This window comes from Geotrypetes seraphini, chromosome 2 (assembly GCF_902459505.1).
Source record: "Geotrypetes seraphini chromosome 2, aGeoSer1.1, whole genome shotgun sequence".
Classification (NCBI taxonomy): Eukaryota; Metazoa; Chordata; class Amphibia; order Gymnophiona; family Dermophiidae; genus Geotrypetes; species Geotrypetes seraphini.
The window spans coordinates 377418927-377445668 of NC_047085.1; the positions used below are offsets into that span (position 1 = coordinate 377418927).

Consider the following 26742-nt stretch of genomic DNA (forward strand, 5'->3'; position numbering starts at 1 on the left):
ATGCGATGCCATCACACGCACGCATGCATTTGATGTCACCGCGTTGCATCCACGCATGCGCAGATGCCCCCCCGACGTGGTCCGAGCTGGAAGCATTTCAAAACCCGGACAAAGTGCCAGGTTTTGAAACAGACGCCCGGACAGTCCTCTAAAAAGAGGACACCTCCGGATAAATCTGGGCATCTGGTAACCCAACCCCTGATGAAAGCATGCATCGCTTGCTTTCTCACTGTGAATACTGGCATTCGTTTGCACCCACCCACACACTTTCATATACACAATTACATCACGTGTTTTATCATCACTTTCAATAAATCATAATTATATCCTTTGGAGAGATGAAGGAAGTATATTATGTCAGATAAAGACCCACATGGTCATCTAGCTTGCCCGATAACTCGGCCAGAGCTGCACCTGCTCCTCCATGCAGGCTACACTCTATCATGATCAAACTCTGACATCACTAATAGGGCAGTCACCCAATCAGGGATGAGTGGTTTTATCATTTTGGTTGTTGAACTAATCACAGCTCTTAAATAGTTATATATATATATATAAATATTGTAAAAGTGCTCAGACCACTTAACCAAATTGTTTAGTGGTTCAACAATTGAAGTGTTTCATCACAGGTTCGAACTGTTTATCTCCCTAGTTGGTTGAGATTTATCATTTTGGTTACATCATAATCACATTTATGATTAATACTTAAATCAGCAATCCAATATTATACTGATAACATTATACTATCAGCCTTAGGTATCTTCCCTTCTCCTGTGAGATACACAATCATAGCATGCGATATGAATGCGCCAAAAAATACACACACTTGTTCTTGATCCGAACCTGTTCTTCTCGGATCATAGAAGTTTGCCGGGCACTACTTTCCAATCACTGGAGTTGCTGTCAAATCCCACTGCAGCCCATTGAAATCTGTCTTTCCGTAATCAAGGGACAGAATGGTAAAATCTGCCCTGCTTTGCCATATTTCGGACAAAGACAATATAAATCCCCCCAGCACTGGCCTCACTACTAATGGAATTGATGCGTAAGCGACAACAGGTTTTGTTGTGATTCCATATTTTCCATATTTATGGATACTTTGTGTTTACATCATGCATTTTTTAAATTTCATCACTGTTTTCATCTCTACCACCTCCCTTGGGAAAGCATTTCAGGGATCCAGCCCATCACGTCGTGTCCGCGCATGCTTTGGAACTTAGTCCTCCAAATGTGGCCCCGAGCTCTTGCCAAAGCCAGGACCTTTTGAAACTCAGACAAACTGCTGGTTTTTAAGAACATAAGAATTGCTGCTGCTGGGTCAGACCAGTGGTCCATCATGCCCAGCAGTCCACTCACACGGCGGCCCTTAGGTCACAGACCAGTGACCTAATTGAGTCTAGCCTTATCTGCGTACGTTCTGGTTCAGCAGGAACTTGTCTAACTTTGTCTTGAATCCCTGGAGGGTGTTTTCCCCTATAATAGCCTCCGGAAGAGCGTTCCAGTTTTCTACCACTTTCTGGGTGAAAAACTTCCTTACGTTTGTATGGAATCTATCCCTTTTAACTTTAGAGAGTGCCCTCCCATTCTTTCTACCTTGGAGAGGGTGAACAACCTGTCTTTATCTACTAAGTCTACACTTCCCCCTCCGTATTTGCGTTGGTTAGGGGCAGAGCTGGCCTGCGAATATTAAAAAACCCGTGAATAATATTTGGGCTGGTTCTGCCCCTAACCACCGCTTCTCCCAGCTATTTTAAGCCCTGAAAGGCCCCCCCCCCTTAAGCCTTACCTGGTGGTCTAGTGGGTTTTGGGGGCAGGAGCGACCTTCCCATGCTCCTGCCCCCTGCAGATCGCTCACAGGAAATGGCTGCCTCGAGCTCCCGTAGTTTCTCGAGCCATTTCCTGTGAACGATCTGCACAGGGCAGGAGCATGGGAAGGTCACTCCTGCCCCCAAAACCCGCTAGACCACCAGGTAAGGCTTAAGGCGGAGCTTACAGGGCTTAAAATAACCCGAAAAATGAAAAAGCATTTTTTGTTTTAAAACCATGAATAATCAAATCCGTAGATACAGACACCGCAGAGGGGGAAAGTGTATTCCCTTCATTATTTTGAATGTTTCGATCATGTCCCCTCTGTCTCCTCTTTTCAAGGGAGAAGAGGCTCAGTTTCTCTAATCTTTCACTGTACGGCAACTCCTCCAGCCCCTTAATCATTTTAGTCGCTCTTCTCTGGACCCTTTCGAGTAGCACTGTGTTCTTCATCATGTACGGCGACCAGTGCTGGATGTAGTATTCCAGGTGAGGGCGCGCCATGGCCCAGTACAGCGGCACGATAACCTTCTCTGATCTGTTCATGATCCCCTTCTTAATCATTCTTTCAAAATCTGTCCAGACACCTCTATAAAGAGGACATGTCCAGGTAAATCCAGACATCTGGTAGCCCTAGGTGTGGGCCGATACAAATACAGCCAGACACATTCATAGAAGGTAAAGCAAAAACTTTTTATTAACTCAAAAACCCCAGGTCCTGTTACTTCACAGGGCCCGGACATGCAAGAAAACTGTCTCTTTATTCCATAAATAAAAGTCCTGCGATGGGCCTGTAGCTGACACGACACAAGACACAGCTGAATGGTATGAACTAGAGAATGACACGGTGAAAAAATTGGTCCCCGTCACCGCCCCGTCCCCGTCTGACCATCCCCGTCACCGCCCCGTCCCCGTCTCACCATCCCCGTCACCGCCCCGTCCCCGTCTCACCATCCTCTTCACCGCCCCGTCACCGCCACTGCCACCCCATTCACCGCCCCGTCACCGCCACTGCAATCCCATTCACTTTTCTTTATTTACGTATAAAGGAAACATTCTTTAAAACTTTAAAACTTAGTTAAATATTAGTTAATAACTATACAAAAACAAAACACGCAGAGAAAAAATTAATTAATATAAATTCCCTGACTTCCCTGCACTGTCCCCCCTTGAAGCTTCCCAGTAAACATTTTTGGATGGAGATGTCAGTTGTTTAATCTACCGACATATAAAAAAGTTGGACATATATTTTGTAACACTGGAAAAATTGTTTAAACATAAAATATCTTTGTTGACATCTCAAAATCTTCTCCCTAAAAGCTTCAAAATGATGCCTGAAGTTACCTTGGGGGTTCTGAGCACTATTAATTTTAATTTATTACAGCACTCCAGAAATATTTTTCTAATTGTTTTAACTTGGAAAAGCGAACCAGGATTGTCTTAATGAAAGGCTTATGTTTGCACTGCAGCCCTCCTGCCCTCGACGCAAACCCCCCTCCCCCCAACGACCGCCCCCCCCAGCCGACCCGCGACCCCCCTGGCGACCCCCCCACCCCCCTTCCCCGTACCTTTGGTAGTTGGCCGGACAGACGGGAGCCAAAACCGCCTGTCCGGCAGGCAGCCAACGAAGGAATGAGGCCGGATTGGCCCATCCATCCTAAAGCTCCGCCTACTGGTGGGGCCTAAGGCGCGTGGGCCAATCAGAATAGGCCCTGGAGCCTTAGGTCCCACCTGGGGGCGCGGCCTGAGGCACATGGTCGGGTTGGGCCCATACTATGAACCCAGCAGTTTCCATGTGGAGTTATTGGCAGATCAGAGTGGGGAAGTTAGCAATGTGAAAGTTGTGGGGGGGGGGTTGTAAATCTTTATTCATTTTCAAAACTTATACAAAGCGCAAACAAAATATACAATCAGAAGAATAACATATAAACAGCACTTATCTTCAAACAGATATTAAACAAAATATTTTACTCCCCCGCCCTCCCTGGATGTGTATAAAGATCATCAAGGAATTAAAGGTTCATCAATTAGTCAGTCTTTAAATTAACAAATGTCTCTAATGGACCCCATATTTTTAAAAAATTTATATTTCCCATTTGCTCTGCATACATTCTTTTGTATCTGTAATACAGAGTGTTTCCTACCAAAAATAATAGTTTAGCCTATTCCAGTTTCTGGTTATCAGTGTGAAAGTTTTATTTTACTGTAACTCTGGTTATTAGTAACTAGGTCTCAATGCATAAAACTGGACCTCTTCGAAAACAGCTCAAGTTAATGATAAAATAACACATCTTAATGGTAGCTCACATTAATAACTCCCCCCTCCCTCCCTTTAGCAGTAAAATAACATGTCTTAATCGTTGCTTACATTGATAGTGACACCTTTAAGCAGTGAAACCACAATATTAATTTGGAGGAGGAAATAAATTATACAGGATTAAGGAGGATTAAAAATGACACGAGGACAAATTTGTCACCGTCCCCAGTCGGATCGATCTCCATCCCCATCACCACAAGTTCTGTCCTTGTCCCTGCAAGCTCTGTCCTCATCTGCACAAGCCTCGAAAAGATATTTGTGATATATATAGGTCAATACCAGCATTTATACATGCATATTGAATAAATGGTGACAACCCAATTTCAAAAATCCGGGATTTATATATGTTAATCTGCAGCACATGTATATGACAAGGGGATGAGATTTGGATGGGTTTAAGAGAATGCATGTCTCTGATCAGTGTTGGGGTTTGTAGTTGCTCTTGGATACATATAGGTTTGATAAAGTGCTCATTTTGGGCAATGCTATACAGGAGGGATTAAGTGTGATCACTCCCTTAATCCACAGAGTTTCTTTCACCCCCAAGAAAAATACTGATAATTCAGAATGACTGTGACCTCTGCACTTAGAAATATTTACAATAGATATACTGTACACCTTATATCATTGACTATAGGTCAATCCCATGCATAGGTCAAGGGCAGTTTTAGACAAAATTGGTCTAAAATCCCTTGACCGGTGCATAGGTCAACCCTACCTGACCTAGCACCTCTCACTCCATCCTTTCCATCTCTGCTGGAAGCTGTTTCCTCTCCACCCCCCTGCTGCCGTCTACCCCCGCATTCCTGGGAATCCCCTCCATGCTCCCTGTGTATCAGTACCTGTTAAAAATAACTTCAGTGCCACCACAGCAATCTTTGGAGGCTGCTTGCGGCCTATTAAAAAGCATAGAGAGTGCTCCAGAGTAGGCCACAAGAAGCCTCTGAGGATCATTGTTTGGGCACTAAAGCTATTTTTAACAGGGACTGCTACGCAGAAATCGCAGTGGGGATTCCCAAGCTGGTAGGGGTGGGCAGGCAGTGGCGTAGCGATGGAGGTTAGTGCCCGGGATGGTAGCACATGGAATCGCGATGTCGTGTACTACCCCCCCCCCCACCCCCACCACCACCACTCTTCCCTGCGTCTTGAAGATCCATCCCCACCCATGGACTTCTTGAAATGTTTGCGAGCATCACCTGCTGGCACTGGCCTCGGCTCCCTTATGATGTCACATCCTGCTCTTGTGACCAGGAAGTGATGTCAGAAGGGAGCCAAGGCTGGCACGAGCAGCAAGTGGAAGATGCTGCTCATGCTAGTGAACATTTAAAGAAGTACGCGGGGTGGGGAGGGGTTGGAGAGGAGAGAGGCTTCAGCACTCCCGTGAAGATGGCACCCGGAGTGGTCAGCTCTTACTACGCCACTGTGGGCAGGGAAGGAGAGGGGGAGAGAGAGGGAGCAGTTTTCCAATGGAGATGCAAGGGAGAGGAAAAAAGGTGCTGTTTGTGGTATAGTCGCATAGATAGGATGACCCTGGCTTTTCCAGTGCTTTTTTGGCTAAAAATTTCTTGACTTAGAGTAAAAAACAAATCTGTTGTAGCACCTGCATATCTAGGTTCTGAAATACTAGCTTATAACTATATGTTGCCAAGTTGCCTCTGTTGATGTCTTAGATGCTAGCAAAGCTAACATGCCCAATCCTGCCTTATATAACCTGTGTATACATGTCCTTCCTAATATAGGAACATAGAAGCATGATGGTAGATAAAGGCCAAATGGACCATCAAGTCAACCCATCTGCAGCATCCACTATCTTCTCCTCTCCCCCAACAGAGATCCCACGTGCCTGTCCCACGCTTTCTTGAATTTAGACACAGTTTTTGTCTCCACCACTTCTACCGGGAGCCTATTCTACATATCTACTACCCTTTCTGTAAAAAGGTATTTCCTTAGATTACTCCTGAGCCTATCACCCCTTATCTTCATCCTGTGCCCTCTCATTCTGGAGTTTCATTTCAAATGAAAGAGACTAATCTCATGCACTTTAGTAAAGGCCTTCTTTAAGCACTACCACAATTTTATATGTTTTGACCTAGACGTTTCAATACCGATTTCTACATTCTTTCTAAAATGTGACTATAAGTTCTCATTGCCTATAGATGCCTTTACCTTCAAGGATTCATAGGTCTTGGATTGGACTCTTTCTTTATAGCAAAACATTAATAATTACCATTGTACTAAGAATATCTGTCCTAATGTTCTTACCCTGCTCTTCACGACTCCACATGCAAGCATGAGTTCATAGAATCTAAAGCCATTGACCAAATCATACATTTGTTTCAACCATTTCTGCTGTAAATTTTAAGTGTGAAGTTAAATAGAGGAAAACTACGATCTTGGCAGCTGGTGATAAGAATTACTTAGAAATCATTCTATAACCTGTTACTGTCCATAATTATAGCACAATATAGATATGACATATTTAGTGTGTGTCTCTGTAGTGAAATTGTACAGCTAAGAGTGTCTGCATCAGTGTGTTAATGGCTTATTAATGCCTTGGCTTATGAGCATTAATAGGCCCCCACTGGTATGGATTTCTCCATGGTAATATGCAACTATCAACATCCTATTAAAAATTAGGGCCTGTCTCTATAGCAATACTGTATTACTGTAAGAATTCACGTCAGTGTATGGTAATGTATTAATAAGTCTTCATGAATGTCAGCACTTTTCTCTTTAATGACACTACACCACAATGAAAGTCACCACAAATAATTAGTACTTCTCTCCACGTAATGTGCCATGCTGCAATTAACATCTGGGCAGATGAACTAGAGGCTATCACATAAAATTCTAAATAACTTCCAATAAAAAGCGAACAAGCTTTAAAATAAAAAAGAATACATGGGCATGCTAATGTAGTTAAGAAAAATGGTTAGTCCAGAGATTTTCAAAGCCGCAGTAGAGGCTTCTACTGCGAGCTAGCGAGGTAAATGCTCCAACGCTCATAGGAATTCTATGAATGTTGGAGCATTTATCTTGCTGGCCCATGGATTTGTGAAAGCCAATGTATATTTGGGATGAAGAAGTAATTGCAGAATTGGCTACAGAATTTATTTATTTATTTATTTATTTAACAAAGATAGCCTTTGCAAAAATAGACTTGTGGCCTTATTTTAACATGACTGACAGAGAGGGGTATTTTCAATATGACATCCAAATCAGATTTTGGATGTTTTGCAAAAAAAATAGCCAAATATCCAGTGCCAAACGGTCATTTTCAAAACAGAAAAATGTTCAAAAATCTCCCTGTTTTAGATAGAATATACCTGATCTGCACACAACTTAGGCACAGGCATTTAGGCCTGGTTTTCATTGGCATAAATGCCTGCACCTATTAGGCTTAGAGAGTGCTTGATGTTTTTTTTTTTTTTAATGCTATCTATTCTGCTACCACACATGCCCACAAATACCTCTTGCAAATGGATTTTTAATTTGCTTCTGACAGCCGTCAGTCATAACTTTATCCATAACACTCTTGTTTTAAGGATTGTATAGGTGTAGGTCAATATACATCTCATATAAAACATGAAAAAACATACATTATAAAATAATTATATGTAAACCTCAAAAAATGAAAAGTGGACATCTCAAATTTTACATATACATACAGAATAAATAAAAAAATGTGCCAATTAAAATCATAAAAAGTGTTCATACATAAAACAAAATCAGTGAAACGTCACCTATCAGTACATGCAATAAAAAAAAATTACAAATGAACAGGCAACAGATATAGTTAAAACATAAGAATAGCCTAACTGGGTCAGACCATTGATCCATCAAGCCCAGTAGCCCGTTCTCACAGTGGCCAATCCAGGTCACTAGTACCTGGCCAAAACCCAAGGAATAGCAATATTCCATTCTACCGATTCAGGGCAAGCAGTGGCTTCCATCATGTCTTTCTCAATAACAGACTATGGACTTTTCCTCCAGGAACTTGTCCAAACCTTTCTTAAAACCAGCTAAGGGACATGGCGCTGGGTTTGTTCATGTCTAAAATTATCATCTAAGATTTCTCTATTTCTCCCTCTTCGGGGAAATGGTGACTTTCTGCCTGGTATACAGAATGTATCTTTTAAGAGATGGACCACCTACTACTTACATTATATTTTTCGATTGTATACTGAAGAAGGTCAATTTGCTTCTTTTGCTTCCTTACAACACTTGTTTGGACTTTCTGAGATAGATGTTTTTGCATATTTTTAAGTCCGCCATTATGCTCGATCATTGCCCACCTGTCATTTGACAGAGGACTGTCGAGAAACGATTTCTGAGATGTTTAGTCTAGCTGCTCAACAACAGATTCCTCTTCGATTCCACCATGTGGGCATTTGAGACTGCCAGCCAAGCCCCAACTTTGATATTTTAGCAGCAACATGGGCTGAGGATCTACAGTGTGCTCTTACTGCACAGCAGGTGCAACAAGTGGTAAAAAATATGAGGAAGGTATCATCCAATATCATGCACTGGGAATTACAATTTAAGATTGTGCTCCACCTTTATATCTTGCCCATGCGGATGGGTATCACTCCTGTACATCATTGTCCTAAATGTACTCAGGCTCACACCTCCGTGGACCATATGTTTTGGTCCTGCCCTCCAATTCCCAAGTTTTGGCATCATTTGGGTCAATATACTATTAACCTCTGGGGCCATTGGTAGACTCCAATTCCCAGAGCACTTTTTGGATTTTATATTATTGCTTCTCCTAAACTTAAAGGAATGTTCGCCTTTGTGGCTAGAGTGATGTTGCTTGGCAAGTAGAGAGTTGCGCGGGGACAGAAATCCCACCCGTCCCCACCCGTCCCCGCCAAAGTCCCACCCGTCCCCACCCGTCCCCGTGAGGAATCCCACCCGTCCCCACCCGTCCCCGTGAGGAATCCCTCCGTCCCCACCCGTCCCCGCGAGGAATCCCCTCCGTCCCCACCCGTCCCCGCGAGGAATCCCCTCCGTCCCCGCCCGTCCATATAAACTTCAGAAATAGTTATTTCATTTAATTATGCTACTGAATTAAAGGCTCTGGTAGAAACCATTTACAAATAAGCAAAAAGACTTTATTAATTTGAAAATATTAATTGGGAAGAATACATACTTTGCAAATGGGTTTCTACCAGAGCCTCTAATGTTTATAAATTTTTAACAACACAACTAATATACTACTTTATCCTGAAGCAAAATAAAAAAAAAGAAATATAATTCTTTTCCTACCTTTGTTGCCTGGTTTCTGCTTTCCTCATGTTCTCATTCAATTCCTTCCATCCACTGTCTCTCTTCCTTCTGCATCTTCCATTTGCTCTGTTACTGTGCCTCTCCCTTTCTTCCCCCTTCCAAATTGGTCTGGCACCCATCTTCTTCTCTCCGCTCCCCCCATAGTCTGGCATCTGTCTTCTTCCCTGCCAGCGTGTTCTCCCTACTCTCTCTTCCCCATTTCCTTTCAGCGTCCTTCTCCCCCCATCTTCCCCATGTCCTGTCAGCGTCCTTCTCCCCCCTCTGTCTTCCACATGTGCTTTCAGTGTCCTTCTCCCCCCTCTGCTTCCCCATGTCCTTTCAGCGTCCTTCTCCACCCCCCCCCCGTCTTCCCCATGTCCTTTCAGCGTCCTTCTCCACCCCTTTGTCTTCCCCATGTGCTTTCAGCATCCTTCTCCCCCCTCTGTCTTCCACAAGTGCTTTCAGAGTCCTTTCCCCCCCACCCGCCCTTCCCATGGCCTTTCAGCGTCCTTCTCCACCCCTTTATCTTCCCCGTGTCCTTTCAGCGTCCTTCTCCACCCCTTTGTCTTCCCCATGTGCTTTCAGCATCCTTCTCCCCCCTCTGTCTTCCACAAGTGCTTTCAGAGTCCTTCCCCCCCCGCCCTTCCCATGGCCTTTCAGCGTCCTTTTCCACCCCTTTGTATTCCCCCATGTGCTTTCAGCGTCCTTCTCCCTCCTCTGTCTTCAAGTGCTTTCAGCGTCCTTCTCCCCCCCTCCTTCTCTACCGCCCCAGGTGCAGCACAGCCGGCCAGGTCCCCTTACTTTTGTGGCACTTCCCCGACCGACTGACAACAGCCCCGGTCCGACAAACCTCCCTGCCCTTAACTGCGAATCTAAATTACCTTATTACAGATGCTGTAAGAAGATAATTTAGATTCGCGGCTACAGGGCAGGGAGGATTGTCGGACCGGGGCTGTTGTCGGTCGGTCGGGGAAGTGCCACAAAAGTAAGGGGACCTGGCCGGCTGTGCTGCAACCGGGGCGGGGTGTGGCGGGGCGGACCGCCCCGTCCCTTGGTAGCCACTCGAACCGCGAGGCTACTCTCCTCCTTACCTGCACTGCCTGCAGCACAGAGCCAAACGGAAGTCTTCCCGACTCAGTCGCGCGGCTCTTCTCTCTACCTTCTCTGCTTGCAGCACAGAGCCGAACGGAAGTCTTCCCGACGTCAGCGCTGACGTCGGGAAGACTTCCGTTCGGCTCTGTGCTGCAAGCAGAGAAGGTAGAGAGAAGAGCCGCGCGACTGAGTACATCCAGCCCCGCAGGAACCCCGCGACCCTCTGAGGCGTCCCCACGGGATCCCCGCGACCCTAGGGGGCATCCCCACGGGATCCCCGCGACCCTAGGGGCGTCCCCACGGGATCCCCGTGACCCAAAGGGGGAACCCGCGGGTCCCGCGGGATTCCCGTCGTCCCCGTTCCCGTGCAGCTCTCTATTGGCAAGGCCATTCTGTCCCAGTGGTTGGCCAGTGAACCTCCGACTTACAGTCAGTGGAGATCGTTGATGATAATACATGCCTCTTTGGAGCGTAGACATTTTGCAGATTTTGAAACTGGCCCTGTCCAGCGTTTCTGTTTGATTTGGGAACGCTTTTGGAGGAGTCTCACTCCTACTGCCAGGAGTAGATTATTGAACTCATAATTTGGTTTTTTTTTTTGCTTTCTGGACTCATGGATTGTTCTGTTTTGTTTGGGGGATGGGGTTGGTAAGGTGGGAACAGGGGGGAAGAGGATCATATTGTGCGTATATGTAAGAGACAAGTTATATTTTGCTGGATTTGTTTGCTTGTACTTTGAAATTTAATAAATACATTTAAACATAAAACCAGCTATGCTATCCACTCTTACCACAACTTCTGGCAACGTGTTCCAGAACTTAACTATTCTCTGAATGAAAAAAATTTCCTCTTATTGGTTTTAAAAGTATTTCCCTGTAGTCTTTCCCTGTAGTCTTTGTAATTTTTGACAGAGTGAAAAATCGATCCACTTGTGCCCGTTCTATTCCACTCAGGATTTTGTAGACTTCAATCATATCTCCCCTCAGCCGTCTCTTTTCCAAGCTAAAGAGCCCTAACCATTTTAGTCATTCCTCTTACGAGAGGAGTTCCATCCCCTTTATCATCTTGGTTGCTCTTCTTTGAACCTTTTCTAGCGCCACTATATCTTTCTTGAGATAAGGAGACCAGAATTGAACGCAATACTCCAGATGAGGTCGCACCATGGAGCGATACAGGGGCATTATAACATTCTTAGTCTTGTTAACCATCCCTTTTTTAATAATTCCTAGCATCCTGTTTGCTTTTTTGGCCACTGCCACACATTGGATGGAAGGTTTCATTGTATTGTCTACGATGACACCCAGATCCTTTTCTTGGGTGCTAATCCCCAAGGTGGACCCCATCCCCCAAACAAAACTGTGATTCGGGTTATTCTTTCCAATGTGTATCACTTTGCATTTGTTCACATTAAATTTCATCTGCCATTTGGACGCCCAGCTTATTAGCTGACATGCTCTAACAATCTATATGATATGTCTCACAGGAAAAAAACAGGAGTGCATTAAGCAGCATTGTAAGGTGAACTAATAAAATCCTTTTAGACTTACCGATGAACTCAACATAATCAGACAGCTTTAGCTTTCCCCAGATCTGTATCAGTAGAAGACCATGGACTTTATAGAAGTTTATAGAACAGTACAAGCCTCCAATTAATGATGCCAATCATGTGTGTAAGTGCTGCTATTCTATTTTCCTTGATACACAATTGGGGCCAGATTCTACAAATGACACAGTTATCGGCAGCTGCCTACAAAACGGCCGCTGATCACATGTCAATCACGTAATGGAACCATTTGTAGGATCATAGCTATGTGAAAGGTAGGCATCAGAAATGTAGGCAAGGATTTAAAGGCCTTTATTTCTGGTGCCTACTTTCTATGAGAATCATGTCTACAGAGATGCCTAATGGCATCTAAGGCCATTTCCAACATTAGCCACACATATAGAGGCCTTGGCACCCTTATGTACCTCTTTAGTCGAGACAAAGGTGCCATTTTTGGAGGCACCCTTAGGCACCTCCGGTTTTTTTTAACAACATTTGAATTGGTTTTTAATCAGCGCAAACAATTACTGTGCCAAGTAAACCAATTAAAATGATTAAGTTAGGCAGCAGTAGGGCACTTACCACCACCTAACTAATGGTGCCATTTTGAGAATTTGCAGTAACACCAAATGGCTGGGCTTGTGAAATACTTTCCTTTTCCAAAGGAAAAATTTTAAGATCAGAGGATGGTGGTACTTTTTCGACATGTCATATGCAGAAATAGAAAAAGCATTAAGAATATTTATTAGATGTAAATTCTAACATTCAACAACATTTCCCGATATTTCTTTCATCCCTAAGTCATTCAGCCAAGTCTCTTACCAGGATTACAAGGTTTGGAGCCCTGTATCCTACATTCCAATATTATTTTCTAAGTCAGAAATTGGTACTTTCACAGCAGAAAACTCATCACCAACTACTTCCAAGTGTGAAGATAACTTCTGCAACTCAGTGTCTAGCATGGCCTGAAAGCCAGAAATTGTATCCCAAATGGTTTCCAGATTGTGACAGAGGGGCAAATTCAATCTTATTACCCACCAAGAATCCAGTATACTTGCTGTTCTTGTAGGCAAATCAATTTTCCTTCTTTCTCCAAACTCAGACCGCATAGTCTTCAAGTACTGATGCCAAAAATAGAAATCCCCACAACATTCCATCAGCTGTCTCTCCATTTCCTACTCATCCTTTTTGCACATCCAGGTCTCTGTTCTTCCCCATGTCAGAATCAGCTGACCTTGGGGGAGGGGGAAGTCTTAAGCCAGAGGATTTCACTCCTTGGGTGACAAGCTGATCACTTTGAAGGAGGTGGGCTGTGTCTCTGTCATCCAGTAGCTTCCAGTTGCAAAGATTCTTCTGAGGCTCTCAGACCCACCCCAGGCAAAATTAAAGTATCAATCAGTCCTGAAAAGGCAGCAGACACTTCAGGCTCTACAGGGAACACCTAGGACTTAGATTTCCTGTTAACCATAGAGCAGCCTATTGGTGTCTCACAAACTCCTGCAACAAGCTGCCATCTTACACAAACTGTTCCCCACCCCGTTTCCTTAGCATCCAAACCTAAAAACCTTGCTAAGGTTTGACCACATAGCTCAACAGACATTTTGATTTTTAAAGAAATGTCCATCCAACACAACATGTGTGAAAATCCATTGTGGATCTGCAGAAAATCTGACAGATAGTTTATGAACTGCCTCAACTAGATTGAATTATCAGCAGATCTATATTGCATTTTCCCAACATCCACATGGGAGAAGTCAGGAGAATCTTAGAAAAATCTGTTGTTTGTTTGTTTGAAGGATTTTTTTGGCAAACTTGAATCAGTTTGATATTAGCCTAATTTGAGTTTGGCATAAAAAAGTTCAACATCCCTAGGCAGGACCAGTCAATTCTGTTCAGCAAACAAATTAAATTTCTTCTATAGTTAAGCAGCATGGTTATGGTTTCAATGTTGCTTTCATGTTGAATTTTTTTATTATTATTATCATTATTCTTTGGTGTATAAAGGAAGCAATAATTAGTGCAAGGTAAGAAAAAAGTGTAACTGACACCAAGACATGACAATTAGGTTGTTTTTTTTAAATTTGTAATAAAATAGTGCTTTTGTGTGTGGGGGGGGCTTTACGACAGTCATAAAGCCTATAATTTGTACCTCTTTGTTTTCAGTCAAACTTTGGAAGGAGTTTTGCACTTCAAGGGCTGCCAAACCTCTGCTTCTTTCTGGCTGAGGTGAGTACATTGTGCCTCTTCTAGTTGTAAGGAAACAATAACCCCTGTAGAATCTCTAAAGGGTGTAAAAATAGCATTCCGACACATTTTTCAATTCCTAGTTAAATAGCTCGGTGCCATGCTTGATTTGATCAGCACGCCATATGATCACCCAGGGAACGAGAATAATACTGCTGAGCCTCCTAGAGCATCGTGTTAAACAAACAAAGAAGAATCGGAGTGCGAAATTTCTCTTGTCTATAGCCAGACCTCATTTTATTCATGCTGCTCCATTTGGGACAGAACCTAATTATGCATGGCTCTGAATATCTGAAATAATGCAAGCTATAAAATTCCTTGAAGTCTCTACTCAGTTGAACATTAGCTATCAAAACTTTGCTCCCCAGAGATGACAAAAGCTGCTCGCACATCGAGAGCATTTGCACTTCATGAAATTAGATGGGACACGGTTAAGGTCAAATTTAAGTCTGACGTAAAATACAAGAGCGTGGATGATAGTAGTATAGTCACTTTACTCTTCTCTGCATGAAGCCCATTATCTACTATTCACATTAGGCAATATTTCTATACAGAAAGGACATGGGAAGCAAAACGTAAACTCATGCAGGAAGGCGAGGCTTAAGCTCTGAGGAAACTTGCTTTAGTTGCAAAGAAATGAATTGAAAGGTGGAAATCAACTTGATGCCGATGTTACATCAGAAATTAGATTAAGAAAACTAGATGTGCGCGTTTGTCCTGATTTTGTCCTTTATATCTTAAGGGCCCAATTATTCAAAGGATTTGTGCTTCAAACTCTGAGAGTCATGCTTCCCAATTGTCCTGTTTATGAGGTTTTATTGAACTTGAGTTCATAAGAATATAAGAATAGCCTTACTGGGTCAGACGAATGGTCCATCTAGCCCAGTAGCCCATCCTCATGGTGGCCAATCCAGGACACAAGTACTTGGCCAAAACCCAAAGAGAAGCAACATTCCATGCTACCGATCAAGGGCAAGCAGTGGCTTCTCCCATGTCTGTCTCAACAGCAGTTTATGGACTTTTCCTCCAGGACATTGTCCAAACCTCTTTTAAAACCAGCTACATTAACCGCTCGTACCACATCTTCTGGCAATATGTTTCAGAGCTTAACTATTCTGAGTTCCTTAATTATACTCAAAATTTCACAAAAAAAATGTGCCAAAGGGACAGATTTAGAGTGGGGGAAAAGTTAGGGGTTTTGCCCCAATTTTCAGCACTAAAACCCTAGATTCTGTATACTGTGCTCAAAGCTGCATGCACAAATCCTATGCATTGCCAATTTGCTTGCTCAGCTTAATTGTTTAACAAGCCAACTAGTGCCAATAATTTCTAATTGCCAAGCAATTGTTGATAGTAATTGGCGCGAATTAAAATGTATGTGTGAATCCTATAAAGTTATGGGCGTATTCTATAAAATTTATGTGTGTACTCTATAAAGTGGTTCACGTAAATTCAAAACCCAGCACTTTGTCCTGGTTTTGAAAAGCTTCCAGCTAGCAGCAACGTAGGGATGGCATCTGTGCATGTGTAGAGGCAACGCAGTAACGTCACGCACATATGCTCATGCGTGTGACATCTTTGAGTCACACTAGCGTGTGTGAAGTTGCCCTCCAAGCGAACAGGTTGAGAGGCAGGACTGGAACTGAATATCTGCTCACAGGAAAATGTGGAAGTGCATACTGCAGCCAGCATATAATACCTCAACTTCCAAGGCCCAGCTGTCTGAACAACAGATGTAGAAACAAATTATTTAGTTTGGTTTAGTGATTTGAATATGCTAGCTTTGGAAATCTAAAAATGGAGTAGCTCTCTCTTTGTAATATGCAAAGTACAGGCGTTTCCAAGTTTATTTACAGTTTGCTCTATCGACCATCGATAAGTATCTGGTTGGTTTACAGTGCTAAAATTGGAGATAAAAAAAGTAAAATAGGGCAATATGTGGACAGGACCAAAGCAAGAACATAGACAAAATTGATACGAGAGGAGCTGGGGAGGGGGAAGATTCAAAATTACATCTAAGTTAAAATAAAATTAAAGGGAGATAAGAAGGGGAAGGGGAAAAGCAGATAGGGAAGGGAAGTCGCTTTTTAAAAGTGGTTCTCATTAATCGTTGGAAGTAGCTAGAGAAGGGATCTTATCTTGCAGTTTGAAACAGAAAGCGTCTTGAAACAGAAAGGTTTTAAGTTTGATTTTGAATTTGTGGAGAGTTTTCAAGGCGGAGGTATGATGGCATAGCATTCCAGAGGTTGGGGCTGTGGCAGAGAAGATGGTGTTTGAAGTGTAGAAAAGTTCTTTGATTGAGGGAACAGTCAGCAGATTCTGATCAGTGGATCTCAAGGCCCAAGAGGATGCATATGGGATGAGATGTTTATCTAAGAAAGTTGGGGAGTGGGTGAGTTTAATTTTGAAAATGAGTAGGAGTATTTTATGTTGTTCGATGGGAAACTGATAGCCAATGAGCTTCACGGAGTGACGTATTTCCATTTCTGTTTCTCTGTTGTTGCACTGCAGGCAGAGTGCAGCTTCTTGGGATTTCTAGTTCAGTTTTATAAGATTTCTATTTTTCATTTGTGGTTAAAAAAGTTATAGCCATACTCAGTGGTGTAGCGAGGGTAGGAGACGCCTGGGGTGGTGGTGCCCCTCCTTGCCCTTCTCTCCACCCCCTGCTCCTTCCTTGCCCCCCACACCACACTCATATCCTCCTTTCCCCTTCATACCTCCGAATCTTCGCCAGTGTGAACAGGTTTTCCGGCATGCTACTTGTAACAGTATTGACTCTCTCTATCATCACTTCCTGACCCTGTGACCTGGAAGTGATTTCAAAGGGGAGCCAGAATGGTGCGAGCAGCAGGCCAGAGAAGTTGCTCACACTAGCGAAGACTTAAAGAGGAAAGGGGGGCGCAAGTGTGGCATTAGATACATGTTAGCACCTAATGCAGCTTAGTAAAAGGACCCTTCGGTCTAAAGTGTTTCTTTGAGCAGGCTCTTAAATGAGTCTAGCTGTTAATATATCCATTTCAAGGAAAAGCTTAGCAAAACCAATATAGGAGCTAAGCACAGACAAACGGTGATTTAATCTGCACCACTAAGCAGAGAGGAAGCTTTCCCACACTGGAGTTTTTTCAATGTCTGTCACCAAAGTGGATTTCAACAAAGACAGATAACAAGCAGAGAGACTTGTCCTGGAATGACTGTCTCACATGAGGATAAGCAAGCAGTCAAGGATAAAATTAGTGTGACCCTGTCATTTGTAAGCCATGTACCAGCAGGGCAGGATTAGCATCTGACAAGAACAAAAAACTTGTGGAGAAGGAGATGTTCAAGATGCAGGCTTTATTAAAATCACAGTTTAATAATCCACATAAAAATATCTATGACCCAGTTGGAGGGAGGGAAATAAATATTGATGGTGACATTTGGGTAACTTTATTCTTCATTTATACTATATATTATGTTATATTATGTTATTGTTATATGTAGGAAAACTGAAAATCTTGAATGATATATATATTACCTGTACAAATATTAGTGTAATGTATATAATACCTACTGTTTGTTCATTTGTATGACACTGTTTTAGATTACAAATCTTTATATATAATACAAGCTGAATATCTTCAAATATATAGCCACACCAAATTGATATTAAAATAGTTATACTGTCAGAAATCAAGTGCAATACACTTTTTATTTTATATTAATGATAAAAGACCTCAGTGTTTCTCAGAACTGAGAAACTAACTATGCTAGTAAAAATACTGTCATAGAGAAATACATCCTTGGTCTTATATTCTACCGTTTATATTTCTAATTTTACTATACTTTTTAGCTATTTATTATCATTTTTTTAAGATTTTATAAATTTTATAGAAAAGTGAGCACTTATCTTGTTTCTTTCCAACAGTGCAAAACCACCGCAGTTGTCATTCAAAAGTTATAGTGCGGTAATAATACATCAATCGTGAATAATTCCGCTTCAAATTGATTCACATAGAAATCCCAACAGGCCATGTTTCGCCCTACGGCTGCATCAGGGGATAATCGGGCACATGAGGGTGGCGGAGGTTGCACGCGCCGGCTTCAGACTGGTAGCGGCTCCCGCTGCTAACTTTCATCCCCTTACCAGCGCTGGAACACAGGAGCGCATACTCGAGGTGCTCCTCCGCCACCCTCACGTGCCCGATTATCCCCTGATGCAGCCGTAGGGCGAAACAGGGCCTGTTGGGATTTCTATGTGAATCAGTTTGAAGCGGAATTATTCACGATTGATGTATTATTACCGCACTATAACTTTTGAATGACAACTGCGGTGGTTTTGCACTGTTGAAAAGAAACAAGATAAGTGCTCACTTTTCTATAAAATTTATAAAATCTTAAAAAAATGATAATAAATAGCTAAAAAGTATAGTAAAATTAGAAATATAAACGGTAGAATATAAGACCAAGGATGTATTTCTCTATGATAGTATTTTTACTGGCATAGTTAGTTTCTCAGTTCTGAGAAACACTGAGGTCTTTTACCGTTAATATAAAATAAAAAGTGTATTGCACTTGATTTCTGACAGTATAACTATTTGAATATCAATTTGGTGTGGCTATATACTGTTTTAGATTAAACATCAATAAAGATTAAAAAAAAAAAAAAATCTATGACCCAAGGTGTTGGGGTATATGGACCCAACATGGTCTGTGTTTCGACGATACTGTCTTCATCAGGAGTCCCTAAGGTCCTGATACAGAAGCTTTTGGATTAAGAACTAAAAACAAACTAGGATGTAACTGCGCCTTTGGTTCTGTAGGATTTTTAAATTTTATATGTATAACATAAAACAAATCAATCAATGAATAAATAAGAACTGATTCTGTAGATTAATTAGCCTCCAAATGGAGCTGAAGAAACATCCCTTTATGAAAATTGTAGGTGAAACTTGATATTCATGAGGAACTATTGTTCTATGTCAATGGCTTATTTACACTGAACATGTTTTAAAGTAGGTTCTTTTGGTTGGAGAGAAAGGAAACTTGAAGATCCTTTTCAATTGTACATAGGGAATGAGTGGCACAGCAAAACTGCAAAAATGGAATTAATTTAATTTTCATTGAAGCATCATTCGGTTAAGTGAAGCAATCAGAGTGGTGTTGAGAGCAAAATTGCCGTGATGAATATTTATTTGTTGATATATATTTATTTTTGGAGATTTATTAACCACTTTTATGAAGAGAGTTATTAGGATTTATTGACCACCTTAGTAAAGTGTAAGCAGAGTGGAATAATTTTATATTGGGAGCTGTATAATGAGAACCATGCAAAACAACCAGAGAAATGCCAGTAGAATACAGAAACCTCAAAGAAACTAAAACAGAGATCAATTGCTTCAAGATGCCTTTGTAAGAAGTCCGTTAAAGCACCTATTTGCAGCCTAGTTCATAACAATAACATATGCATCTATGTGCTTTCATATGATAAGGTCCCAGATCCAACCCCCACAGCACTAAAATGCCAAAATCCAAATTTACACCATCTCCAAGGTGTGGGTGCACTCTACAGATGTACACATGTGTTATGTGGGGGAGAGTGTGGCGTAGTGGTTAAAGCTGCAGCCTCAGCACCCTGAGGTTGTGGGTTCAAACCCATGCTGCTTCTTGTGACCCTGGGCAAGTCACTTAATCCCCCCATTGTCCCAGGTACATTAGTTAGATTGTGAGCCTGCCGGGACAGACAGGGAAAAATGCTAGTGTGCCTGAATAAATGCATGTAAACCGTTCTGAGTTCTCCTGGGAGAATGGTATGGAAAAATGAATGAATGAATAAATAAATTATATACTGTAGACTAGGCACATACATCGCAAGGCTGCTTCTGTTCTGTCCAAATTGCACTCCTGGAAATCCCAGCATTCACTACGCATAACACTTTCCTCAGAATTCTATATGGCACTAAAACCTGTGCACAGACATTGGGCACACATCCAAATTCCACGTGGAACTTTATTGCTTAGTGCTAATTTTACCAAACGGGGCTGGAGGGTTTTTAGCGCGGAGCACTGACCTCACTGGCCTGTGCTAAAAACCTCTAGCCCCGTTTAGTAAAACCCAGCATTAAGAACATAAGAACATAAGCAGTGCCTCTGCTGGGTCAGACCGGAGGTCTATCATGCCCAGCAGTCCGCTCACGCAGTGGCCCATCAGGTCCAGGACCTATATAATAATCCTCTATCTATACCCTTCTATCCCCTTTTCCTTCAGGAAATCATCTAATCCCTTCTTGAAACCCAATAGTGTACTCTGTCCTATCACACCCTCCGGAAGCGCATTCTCAATTTTTTTGAATGCCCTCTTGTTCTTGTAGTTTTCAAAAGTTTGAAGAATCTGACCCTCTCCACTTTCTCCATGCCCTTCATGATCTTGTAAGTCTCTATCATTTCCCCTCTAAGTCTCCGTTTTTCTAGGGAAAAGAGTCCTAGTTTCTCCAATCTTTCAGCGTATGAAAGGTTTTCCATACATTTTATCAAGCACGTTGCTCTTCTCTGAACCCTCTCAAGCATCGCCATATCCTTCTTAAGGTACGGTGACCAATATTGGACGCAGTACTCCAGATGCAAACGCACCATTGCCCGATACAACGGCAGGATAACGTCCTTTGTTCTGGTTGTAATATCTTTCTTGATAATACCTAGCATTCTGTTTGCCTTCTTAGAGGCCGTTGCGCACTGTGCCGACGGCTTCATTGCTTTGTCCACCAGTACCCCTAAGTCCTTCTCTTGGCTACTTCCACCCATTACCAGCCCTCCCATCGTATAGCTGTACATCGGGTTTCTGTTTCCTACATGTAAGACTTTACATTTCTCTACATTAAACTTCATCTGCCATTTATTTGCCCACTCTCCCAGTTTGTTCAGGTCCCTTTGTAAATCTTCACAATCCTCCTTAGTCCTAACCCCACTAAAAAGTTTTGTGTCATCTGCAGATTTTATAACTTCGCACTTTGTCCCTGTGTCTAGGTCATTAATGAGACAATTAGGGCCAATAATTAAGGTGATAATTAATTACTGGCAATAATTGACAACTGTTTACAAGTATGCACAGAGCTTGCTACACACATACATTTTTTAGCGAGCAACAGAAACAGGTGCACAGCTATGGGTGGAACATGGGTGGGCCAGGGGCGTTCACAAAATTTACATAGATTATAGATTTTGCCTAAGAATTACACCAGGCTTGAGCTGGTATAAATCCTTGTGCCTAAAAGTTTAGTGTGGATCCCAGAGTAGAATTAGATGCCAATTTTTGCAGCCACTATAAACAGCAAGCTCAGGTTTGCTTGCATATGTCATGTGGGAGTTAGAAAGTGTGTTGCCATGCTATACAGTGGAATCCTGCTCCTGAATATAGCACAGAGATGGATCCTACCTAATTATGGAATGCTCAGGGCAGGATTAATCAATGGGCCAAGTAGGCACGTGCCTAGGGCCCGAAATGGTCAGGGGGGCCCGATGAAGGAGGGCATCAACATTGTTTTTTCCAAACGGCAATAGGCCCCTCCAGCATCAATCGGCAATGTGGGCCCTTTTGATGGAAAGTAAGACAAGCAAGCAACGCGGGTAAGAAAGGCAACGGGAACTGTAATTGTGCAAGCAGTGCTGCTTGCCCAAAGCTTCCCTCTGACGCAGCTTCCTGTTTCCACCTGGGTGCATGGTGGGATGGGAAGGGGCAAGGGGGCCCAGTGTACTTGTGTGCCTAGGGGCCCTCGACGAATTAATCCTGCCCTGGGAATGCTCCTGTGTTATTTCAATGAAAAGCTTGGCTTCCATCTTGTTGCTGTAACCTACTGGTTAGTGCAGCAGCCTTAGAAGCTACAGAATTGGGCGCAAGTCCCACTGCAGCAGTTTTACCAACTTCTATTGTGCCACAGTTCCATCTGTGGGAGCTGTTCTGAGATGCCTCTGTGACAACCTTCTGTAGTACAATGTGGCATAGAGGTCCTGAGCAGATTGTTCTGAGGTCATAGAGAACCTGTGCATGTGGACCTAGTAGGGTGTGGACATAGGAGCCAGCTCTGTGGGTGCTTGAGCACCCCCAATATTGAGCAAATTCTATAAGTGTGTCTAGGCATTGGTAATTTCTGTTGAGTTTAGCACTTCCAATCATTTTTAAAAGTTGGCTCCTATGGGTGAGGATATTGTTGCCCTTGATCTACCTGCAGCGGCGTAGTAAGGGTGAGTGGAGGGGGCAGACTACCCCAGGTGCTATCTTCATGGGGGGCACTGTCACTTCTCCTCCTTTCTGCCCCCTCTGGCACGAGCAGCACCTTCCACCTGCTGCTTGTGCCGGCCTCAGCTCCCTTCTGACATCATCCAAGGCAGTAAACAGTAAGGACAATCTGGACATAGGCAATAGACAATTCAGCAGAAAAAATTATTCAAATAATAGTACATGTGGAAGGGCATTTTAAAAAGGGCACTAACTCATAATGTGAATGCCCTAATCTGAACATTATATCTAGACATTCAATTCCATGTATTTTAGAATAGAGATTTGCATAGGGACAGAAATTTCATCCATCCCTGCCCATCCCCAATGAAATCTAACCCATACCCACCTGTACCCGCTAAGATTGATTCCATCCCCACCCTTCCCCAGAATTAATCTCCTCCATCCCCATTCATACCCACAGAGGTTGATGCTATTATTTACTTGTTCGCAGCCCTTTGTTTCATTATTCAACCACTGAGTGTTCCAAGCCTCACTCTGGTATACTAGCTACCTCTCTAGGTATTCCAAGCCTCATTCTGAAGTCACTAGCGATTTTGACTACATTCTCACAGGATTCCCATGGTAACTTCTTCTATACCTGCAGAAATCCTGTGGATTCTATGGGATTTCTGCATTCTCCATTCCTGTACAGCTAACGTTAACAGATTGGGTAAGTCTAAAAAGAGGACACCTGCCCCTGCTCCGACTCTGTCCATACCTTGCCCATTGCTCACCAATTCACCTCCCCCAGCCCACCCACAGTGCTCTGTCCCACCCCGTCTCCCCCTAGTTTCACCTCTAAACTGCCCCACTCCACATGCACAACATCTTTCCAGGGTATGTACATGATCATCTCTCCCTTCCTCTCCTTCACCCCAATTCTTCCTTTTTCCGTTCTCTCCCACACATGTGCAGCAGAACCTCCCTCCCATCCCTGTGCAGCAGAACCTTTGCCCAGCTTCTATCCTTCCCTCCCTCCCATCCCTCATGCAGCAGAACCTTTGCCCAGCTTCTATCCTTCCCTCCCTCCCATTCCTTGTGCAGCACAATCCTTGAGTACCCCCCCCACCCGCCATGTAGCAGAACCCCCGCTGATCCTCCGTCCTTTTCTCCCTCCTATCCGAACCCTGCCGACCGCAAGTGAGCCTTACATACCAGTACCTCCCTCCAAATCAGCGTCGGGCCGGCAGCACTCTAAACAGGCTGCTTCGGCCTTGTCTGCCAATGAAGTCCCTCTGCCGCATCACTGATTATGTCATCAGTAACACGGCAGAGAGAATTCATCAGCAAACAAGGTCGAAGTAGCTTATTTAGAGTGCTGCCGGCCCAACGCTGATTTGGAGGGAGGTACCAGTATGTAGGGCTCGTTCACGGTCGGTGGTTCGGATGGAAGGGAAGGATGGCTGCGCGGTGGCGGGGGGCAGGGGGAAGAGCTGCCAGCGAATCCTGACTAGGGATTATTTTGGGGGTAGGGCTTATAGTAAGACCTACCCCGAAAATCATGCTAGGGCTTATTTTCAGGGAAACACGGTATTTAAGAAAAAGATATGCCCACATACAATCTGTTCTAAAATACATGACATCCAAGTGCTGGCTCCATCCAACATGAACATCCATTTTACAAACTGAAATGTCCAACTATAAATGGGGCTGAGACTTAGGTATCTATGTGGCAGCAAATAAATATCCATAGTATAAGATAACCACTTAGACATCCCTGCAAAGAAATAGTCTAAAGCAGGGGTGGGCAACCTGTATACACAGAGGGCCACATGAATATCAGTACTATCCATGATGGGCTGCAATGTTAAATTATGTTGGAACTGAAAATGCACAGAGCACAGAGCTCTGTAGACCTTGTATGATAATTAAATAAACATTTTCCTATAGGTGATGTAAACAAACTGCTAGAGTGGCTATGCTAAACATATTTGGGAAATATACTACTTAAAATGACCAGAACTCTGGTTAATGACATTTTCTGTGTATATTTCCCTTAGCCTCACAGGCCACTTAAAATTCAATGGCAGGCTGCAGGTTGCCCACAAGTGACCTAATAGAAGTTGCAGATTTAAATGCCATTGCAGCTGTTTGCAATTTTCTATTCCTGATTTTTGGTTTTTTTTTAACTGTAAGCCCTTCAGAGACAGAAAAATATCAACTATGACTTCCCTTACTCCATCTGGTGGAGAACTGCGCAATTACATCATCTTTCTGTTTCCTGGATGTAGAAGAAATTCATCTGAGGTGGTGTACTGTAAGAATTATTTGGATACAGGTATTAATCAATAACAGCAGTAAAAATTTTCAAATAACACCACATTTAGACTCAATCTGTAAATAGAGACATAGAAACAGGATGGCAGATAAAGGCCAAATGGCCCATCCAGTCTGCCCTTCCACACCATCCACTATCTCCTCCTCTTCTCCTCTCCATGATAGATCCCACATGCCTGTCCCACGCTTTCTTGAATTCAGACACAGTCTTCCTCTCCACCATCTCCACCGGGAGTCTGTTCCATGCATTTACCACTTTTTCTATAAAGAAGTATTTTCTTACGTTACTCCTGAGCCTATCACTTCTTAACTTCAACCTATGCCCTCTCATTCCAGAGTTATCCTTCATTTAAAAAAGACTCTCCTCCTGTAACACTGTGCAAATCCTAGAAATATTCCTGACCCTCCCATGCTCCTCCTATGACCATGGCCATTTTTCAGATCTGCGTGGAAAAAGTTACGCATGCATCATTATAGAATAACAACTATACAGATGTGAGCCTAGATTCCATTTATTGCCAAATAGCACTGGTAAGATTGGTAGTGCCCAATCATTGGTGCTAATTGGCTCATTAAACAATTAAATTGCGCACACAATTTGAACAGATGCAAATTGAGCACTATCCCCAAGATTCTATAATAATGGGACTAGAGTTGCGCAGGCAAATCTATGCGCATTTTTATTTGTGTATGCAACTTAATTCGTTAAGAAGCTTAAACACGCTGATGACGGCTAATTAACAAATAATTATTGGCACTACTTGGCAGTAATTAGAATTTATGCACACAACTTTCTAAGCATAATCTATAAATTGGTGCATGCAAATTCTAGTGCGTGGATCTCAAAAGGGAGCATGGCCAGGGAAGTAGGTCGTGGAAGTTCCTAAAAGTTAGGTATAGAATATGTCCGATCCTTGCACATAGGCATTGGTGTAAATATCCGCACCTAAATTTTAGTCATGTGAACTGATACTATACATATTCTATAAAACATGCCTATTTTAGGATGCAATGTATAGAATAACACAGCATGGATTTTTTGGCACTGATTTCTTAGGTGACATAAATAGAATTCCTCCCTATACAGTCCATTCTCATTATTTGCACGATCACAATGCATGATTTCCCATATCCATGGTTGCATCAATTGCTACCAATATTCCCCATTCACACCGCTGTGTTCACATATTCGCAGACCGGCTCTTAAAAAAATAGCTTCTTTGCTTTCATTTTCACCTCTCAGTCAAGTGTTTCTCTGATTTCCCACTTCCACAAGCCAACTGAACTCAAGCCTATTATGCAAAAGTCATCCTTTCCCAAGTTGGTCTGCATTATATGGTGATCAGTTCACCTCATTATTTCTCATCCAAAATTGGAAAAACATGATGGGCAGAAAAGAGTTTTGCCTTTTCCAAGGATCTGGGCAAGAAAAAGGACCCACTAAGGAGTAATAGTACATACTCCTGTACCACGATATGTTGATAGCATGCAATGAAAAATTCATTCAGTCGTGTACGACCCTTGGATACTCTGTAGGCCAGTCCTCACCATGCTTCTCTGTTTTCCATGGCTTCTTTCAATTGCTTGATGTTCATTCCCATGTCTTCTTGATGGTATCCAGCCAACGGGACTTTGGTCTCCCCTACTTCCTTTTACCACTGACCATTTCGAGTAGCACCTCCTTTTCTAGTGAATTCGCCCTCATCACATGTCCAGAATAGGTCAGTTTCTGTCTGGTAATCTTGCCTTCCAGAGACAACTCTGGGTTTATACGATCAAGAACATCTCTGTTGGTGATTTGAGCTGTCCATAGAATTTACAGTACCATCAAAATTTCAAATCTGCAAATGTTGAGCCTTTCAAAAGTATGATCTATGAGTGTTTTGCATCTAAAGTGGGTCAGGTAGCTGCAGTCCTAGCTAATATGAAGGGCTGATTGAGCCA

The 26742-nt window shown here is 42.8% G+C and overlaps 1 protein-coding gene across 6 annotated transcripts in view; it reads left to right on the forward strand.

Annotated features, from left to right (window-relative positions):
• LOC117353978 (poly(rC)-binding protein 3-like) overlaps window positions 1-26742 on the forward strand; it is a 342700-nt gene that overhangs the window by 124625 nt on the left and 191333 nt on the right. For all 6 annotated transcript variants that reach the window (XM_033930638.1, XM_033930637.1, XM_033930639.1 and 3 more), the window contains one exon: window positions 14190-14252. The gene's annotated coding sequence lies outside the window, so the exon portion shown is untranslated. The remainder of the gene's footprint in view (window positions 1-14189; window positions 14253-26742) is intronic.